Source organism: Myotis yumanensis, unplaced genomic scaffold, assembly GCF_028538775.1.
Source record: "Myotis yumanensis isolate MYYU_CA2020_CCGP unplaced genomic scaffold, mMyoYum1.0.hap1 SCAF_3, whole genome shotgun sequence".
Classification (NCBI taxonomy): domain Eukaryota; kingdom Metazoa; phylum Chordata; class Mammalia; order Chiroptera; family Vespertilionidae; genus Myotis; species Myotis yumanensis.
The window spans coordinates 192,727,759-192,735,436 of record NW_027223754.1 but is presented as its reverse complement, the minus strand read 5'-3'; positions in this window follow the sequence as shown (position 1 = coordinate 192,735,436).

Below are 7,678 nucleotides of genomic sequence, written 5' to 3'. Positions count from 1 at the left end.
GACATTGCTGGGTTCCTGGAGAAGTCAGAGAAATCATCTTTCCTGGCAAAGGTTGAAAAGAGGGAACATGCCCATTTCTCAAGGGTTTTGCAAGGTCAGCCCAGCTTGGAGGCAAGGGCCAGTGACCTGGGCTTATTGTAGTTCAATCTCAAGTGGATACTTAAGAGGGGCTCATGAGGACATGGCACACCTGAATGCATGGACCTGCCACACAGACCCAGTGAGCTTGATCCGGCTCCTCCAGACAACTGGCCCCACTGCCTTGACATGGCATGCCCAGCTTCATAGCTGTGATCTGATGCCCTGGATGCACAAACCTGCCACTGCCACCCAGCGTGCCTGATCTGGCACTCCCTGGCAGTTGATCCCATTGCTGGGACCATGCAGGCCACCACCACCACTGAGACCTGGCACATCTGGACCTGCCCTGGGGAGCAGGCAGACCTGACCTGGAGCCCATGGAAGATCAGACCTTGGCAAGACCTGACACTCTCTGGACTCACTGACCTGTTGCCAAGACCAGGCACACCTAAACCTGCACTCGGGAAGACCAGACCTGCTAAAATGGGGTGACAAAGAAACAACTCCCCAATTAAAGAAAAGGAGGAATTGCCAGAAAAGAAACTAAGTGAAATGGAGGGAGGCAATGTTTCAGATATAGAGTTCAAAATAATGGTTATAAGGATGCTCAAACAGCTTAGTGAAAACTATAAGCAACTTATATAACTATAAGGAACTTAGCGGGAACTTCATAAGCATGAAAAAAAGAAGAAATCATGAATAAGAATTAACCAGAAGTGAAGAATGACATCAATGAAATAAAGAATACCCTGGAAGAAATTAACAGCAGAATAGAAGAAGTGGAGGACCGAATCAGCAATTTAGAAGACAAGGTAGAAAAAAACCAACACACCCAATAAGAGCAGCAATTAGAAAATAAATTAAAAAGCAGGAAGATAGTTTAAGGGAGCTTTGGGGCAACATGAAACATTCAAATCATATGGGTACCATAAGGAGAAGGATCAAAGCAAAGAGCAGAGAACCTGTTTGAAGAAATAATGGCAGAAAACTTCCCTAACCTGGTAAAGGAAAAAGTTACTCAAGTTCCGGAAACACAGACTCCCAATCAAGATGAGCCCCAAAAGGCTTCAGACCCTAGACATATTATAATAAAAATGGCAAATATTGAAGACATAAAGAATTTTAAAGGCAGCAAGAGAGAAACAGAGAGTTATCTATAGGGAGCTCCCATTAAACTGTCAGCTGATTTTTCAATAGAAATGCTGAGGTGCAAAGGGAGTGGCATGAAGTATACAAAGTAATGAAAAGCAAGGTATGGAACCCAAGACTACTCTATCCAGCAAGGCTATCATTCAAAATTAAAGGTAAAATTAGGAGCTTCACAGACAAAAAAACACACAACTAAAGTTTATTACCACCAAATCAGCACTACAAGAAATGCTAAAGGGATTGGTATAAGAAGAAGAAATAGAAAGAGAAGATATCAATAATAACCTTAAATGTAAATGGATTAAATGCTCCAATCAAAAGTCATAGGGTAGCTGAATGGATAAGAAAACACGACCCATATAGATACTATCTACAAGAGACCCACCTCAGAATGAAAGACTCACACAGGATGAAAGTGAAGGGATGGAAAAATATTTTCCATGCAAATGGGAATAAGAAAAAAAAGAGCTGTAGTAGCAATACTCATATCTGACAAAATAGACTTCAAAATGAAGGCAATCATAAGAGACAATGAAGGTCACTACATAATACTAAAGGGATAAATACAACCAGAGAATATAACCTGGTAAACTTATATGCACCCAATATAGGAGTTTATATATATAAACTTCTGGAGGAGTTTAAGGGAGAGATTGACAACAATACAATCACAGTAGGGTGATTGTATTAACACCCTACTGACACCACTGGATAGCTCTAGACAAATCAACAAAGGAAATTGCAATTCTAAACGATAATTAGGAGACAGGAATGGATAGCTAGAAAATTATTTTCAAGATGTTTAAATAGCATTCTAAAATATGAAAGGTACTTCTCCAAAAGGAAAAAAGAGGGATTTAAGACAAAATAAATAGCACATACAAAATATAAAAACATGGAAACCTGCTAGCTCATTATGGCATAAATGTCAGGTGTTAGTAGTGGCCAGCACTGGACAATTAAAGAAGCATTTCCAGTCTAACAAGGGGACATTGATTATAATCCAGTCAATAAGGGTTTCTTTCCATTTCTTGGGCATGCCAAATCTCGTATGCACATTCTTCCTTCTGTATGTACTGAATCCCCACCACTATTTTTCACTGACCGAACACACACACACACACACACACACACACACACACACACACAATGTCTCAGTTAAACATCACTTCACTAGAAAAAATTAACTCTAACCTTTAATTATTTCAGAAAATACGCACTATTCCAACCCGTACTTTGAAGACGGTAACTCATACTTCTTATGATTATGTATTGTTCATCTTACTTGCTAGTCTTAATACACCAAGGATAGGAACTGTGTCTTCTTTTTCAAGAAACCTCTAGTCCCTGCCAAGTGGCAGACTCGGTATTTTTGTTGTTGTATTTTATCATCATTGGAGTAAATGTCATTGATAATATTGTTATTGTTTCAGAAGTAAACAAAGGCTAAATGAAGAAGGGCATTACACTTCATGCTAAAGAATTTTAAGTTTATATCATAGACAAATAATGAGATTAAGTGTTTTTTTTTTAAAATATATTTTATTGATTTTTTTCAGAGAGGAAGGGAGAGGAATAGAGAGTTAGAAACATCGATGAGAGAGAAACATTGATCAGCTGCCTCCTGCACACCCTCCTACTGGGAATGTGCCCGCAACCAAGGTACATGCCCTTAACTGGAATCGAACCTGGGACCTTTCAGTCTGCAGGCCGATGCTCTATCCCCTGAGCCAAACCAGTCAGGGCACATTAAGTGGTTTTAAAAATAAGAGTATCAAGATGTTTTGTGTTTTATCTATCTTACCTTGGTGGCAATATTGAGGATGATTATTGGCAAGGGTGGAAATAAAAATAAAAGCAAGAGTAAATAAAATGAAAGTAGAATACTGTTTCAAAAACCTATTAAAAGCATAAGAAGAACCTAATAAAAAATAGTAGGGGGTGCAAAGATAAAAATTTTGGTGAGCAAAAATTTCTGCTTCCACTAAAGATGAGGAAAAAAGAAGTGCATTTACTCTTCCACATGTAACAACTGAAAAACAGACAAAATATGTGAAATAATGATTTCAAGACACTGCATATTGGGCAACAAAGAATAGTGACCTATGAAAGATGAGAAACTAACAAGGTGAGTCTCATGACTGCTTTAGTTTACTGCCTTGAGAGGACATGAAGTAGGGAACCTAGATAGTAATCAGAAGAAACCGTGAGTGGGAAAAAAAGCTAGGAATTTAGATGAAAATGGCAATAGAGCCCCCAGGAATGAGTCTCATGAGGGAAGAGGAAAGAAGGTGGAGGGAAGATCGAGGAAGGAAAGGGGCACACTGGAACTCTGAAGATGGTCCCTTTGAGTATTCAGTTGAATACCAAGGTAAGGGAAAATATGATGAAAATACTAGAGTTAACCATGCCCAGCACTCAAGCAGGGCTGGCCCTGGCAAGGCCAGGAAAAGCAACTGTTCCCTTCATCCAACATGGGAAACTCACAATTCATGGGGCATTGGGTAGAGGACACAAAATAGTCTTGCCGTAGGGGTGGAGAATAATTAGTCCTAGATTAAATGCTGTTTTGATCCCACTTAGCAAATCTTCAAGGCAAGACCCAAAGTATCAAATTGTTACCACAGTATCCTAGTCTAAAGCTTAAGAAGGAAATTTTAAAAATTAAAACCCAGAAAGGCTTCATTCAGAATGTCTGGAATTAAAATATTACCTAGTATGGAAAGAAAGCAGGAAAATACAACCATAATGAGGAGATAAACTAAATTGAAGCCAAACCAGAACCAATAAAGCTGTTAGAATTTGCAGACAAGGACAATAAAACAGTGGTGATAAATATTTTCTATAAATTCAAAAATCATGTAGAAATAAATATAAAAGATCAAAATTGGACTTCTAGAGATGAAAACTACATGAAGTAATATCTTTAAAATACTCTGAATGTGATTAGTGTCCATTTAAACATTGCAGAAAAAAGATTAGTGAATTTGAAGACATTGCAATAGAAATTACCCCAAATAAAACAGAGACACAGAGATCACTTACCACAGGAACATGGGTAATGACGAACATCTAAGAAACTCTAACATGGAATGGTTAGAGAGAGGGAAAAAGTTTTCAAAAGAAACCAAGAGGGGACTTCGAGCCACACAAAGGAAATAATAGAAATCAACACAGATGTTGACATATCAAATTAGATGAAGCCTGAAAATAGTTATTTTTTGGATTGTTATAATGAATTTGGTGAAAAGAGTTTCAGTGAGGTGAATTTTCCCCCCTGTGAAGTATGAATAAGCGACATAGCAATAATTGTGGTAAGTGAGCTGCATGACAGAACAGGGGGTCTGGGTGAGGACTGAGACAATTGTTTAAAATGGTCCATGACTACTCAGCGGTGTTACTTTTTCACCAGCAGTGATTCCAGCCATAGGAGATGAGAAATAGGAGCAAAGCAAAATCTAGCCACACTATCTCCTTGAGTCACTCGCACAGAACTTCCTCATCAATTGTAAAAATTCATCATTTTTACTAATTCCAGAAACAATTGCACTGCAAACCTATCAAGGAAGGACTAGTTCCCGTATTTTCTATGCCACTTTTTTTTTAAACCACACCACTGTGGAAATGACTTATAGCCCCTGTGAACACATTCTAACGAAATGCTAGAGATGGCAAGTTCTCCTCTTACTCTTAAATGGCCACTGCAATTTCCAGGAACAGACACAGTAAAAGTCTGGCTGAAAGGAGGGAGAATCAAGAGTTAGTGGTTTCAGAGGGGATTGTCAAGGGTGGGAAAAAAAAAGGACACATATGTAATACCCTTTGTAATATTTTAAGCAATAAAAAATAATAATAAAAAATAAAATAAAAAAGGAATATTAACAAGTCCAACTTGCAACACCATAGAAATTAAAAAAGAGGAAGGTAATTTTAAACTTAATTAATCATCAAACAAGTGAAGAGAGAAATACAGCAACACAGAGCAGAGGAAAACTTCTGCATAGTTGTGTTGATTTCAGTTTTATATCACCATAGCTTATGGGTATATAGCTCTAATGGCACCATCTAGAAACAATAAAGAATTTATGGCTTTAACCAATACATTTTTATGAGAAGTGGAGTCATCATGAACATAAGTTTGAATTTTGGACCAGCTAGGCCAAACCGATAAAAAGAGGAGCCTTCCTTTTCTGCTTTAGTACTTGAAAGATCAATTTACTTGCATCCTACACACACACACACACACACACACACACACATTCTAAATCTACATGTATATTTGAGATTCATAGTCATCTCTACATCACTCTAAATCTTAATTCTCAGTATGTGAGAACATTATATTTTAGAATCTCTTGCCTGTTTACTTTTATTTATTTCTATTTTTAAAAATATATTTTATTGATTTTTTTACAGAGAGGAAGGGAGAGGGATAGAGAGTTAGAAACATCGATGAGAGAGAAACATTGATCAGCTGCCTCCTGCACACACCCTACTGGTGATGTGCCCGCAACCAAGATACATGCCCTTGACCGGACTCGAACCTGGGACCCTTGAGTCCGCAGGCTGACATTCTATCCACTGAGCCAAACCAGTTAGGGCTACTTTTATTTTTAATATAGAAAAATAATTCCACAAATATTTGTTTTTTCTCTTATGTAATCCCCTTTCAAAAGTTGTCAAATGAAATGTGACTTTCACCTTTAATCACTTTTTACTAAAGCATTTCCTACAACTTATTTTTTTGTTGTTTATGTAAAAACAAATTTCAACAGTTTTTACTAGAATTACTTTCAGATATTGAAAACTTTACCTGTGATAAGAAGATATTTATAAAATTTAACCATCTGGATTAAATGATTTTTGAAATATGTTTCATATTTTACCTTTTCAAATGTAAGAGTACAATATATGTATGTGTGCAGAAAGCAACTTGACCTTGGGAAAAACTTTATCTAAAATAGGAAATATTGTAGGAAAAAAACTGGAGCTAATTTAGAGATTAAAATGCAAATATTATATCACAAAATAATAACATATAAGCTCATTAGTACTTGTAAATAATCAAACAGAATTTCTTTCTTAAGTAAATTGTTAATAGCATATGAAATTCTCAGAGAAGGTTAAGAAAAGCATAATTCAAGATTTTGGAATAACATACTAAAGAGGAATGTAGAACTGTGTCATTAAGATCCATAAGGAAAATTGCAAGGAATAGAAAATAACAGTAGGCATGCAGAATTTGAACCCTAAAATAAAATGATGAAAAACAAAATTTAGTTTTACAAAACAATTCACATAATAAGGCTAAAAAATAGTCCACACGTCAGTAATTTTATTGACCCTGGCACATAATTTTAAGTACTAAGTGAAACGATGTTTCCCAAATAAATGGATAAAATAAGATATTTTAGTTTTAAAGTATTTTGTTTAAAAAAATTTAAAGTATAATCTCTTATTTAAATCTTGATCTAAAATACTATTTGAGAGCCATCGAGAAAATTTTTATTGAATGAATTATTAGTTCATTCATTATATAACTTGGTTGATGGAACTTAGCGTATGTCAGAAACCGTGATAAGTGCAAGGAAGAAAATAAGTGTAATCCCTGTCCTCAAAGAATTTTCTATCTAATTTAGAGCTTAAGTAATTACAAACAATGTCATGAAATTCATATCCAAAGTCAGATGAGAGCATTAAAAATAGGAGAACCTATTAACGTAGGTCTTGGTACTCTACTTGGGGGTTCAAAATAAATTCCAGTTCAATAATGTTAGATAATCTTATTTCCAATAATCCTATATAATAAGAGCCTAGGTGGCATCAGGCCCTCGCATGATGCCCTCGAGGAATGTCGCCACAAGATGGCCACCACAAGATGGCCTCGTGCACAGCAGAGGCAGGGCCCAGTGACTGCTCCATGCTTGAGGCCTGGGGGTCCCGTGGCTTTGTGCGGCATGAAGGAGGCCAGTCCCAGTGTCTCTGCCAACTTGCACAGAGGAAGCGAGTTGTGGCAGGGGAGGGCAGTTGGGGGCGATCAGGCCAGCAGGGGAGGGCAGTTGGGGGTGATCAAGCTGGCAGGCAGAAGTGGTTAGGGACAATCAGGCAGGCAGGCAGGCAGGCAAGCGGTTAGGTGCCAGCGGTCCTGGATTGTGAGAGGGATGTCTGACTATGGGATCAGGCCTAAACCGGCAGTCAGACATCCCCCGAGGGGTCCCAGATTGGAGAGGCTGCAGGCTGGGCTGAGGGACCCCCTTGTGCACAAATTTCGTGCACTGGCCCTCTAGTTACATTAATAAATAAGTAATAAAATGAAAAAAATTTTAAGCTGAATATCTTATTATAAGTTACTCCTAGAGACCCTCCCCAACTGTGGTTACATTGCAGTTCCAAAATGTCTTTTGAGTTGGATGCTTTAGTTTTTTGCAGCTGGATTATTTCATGGCCA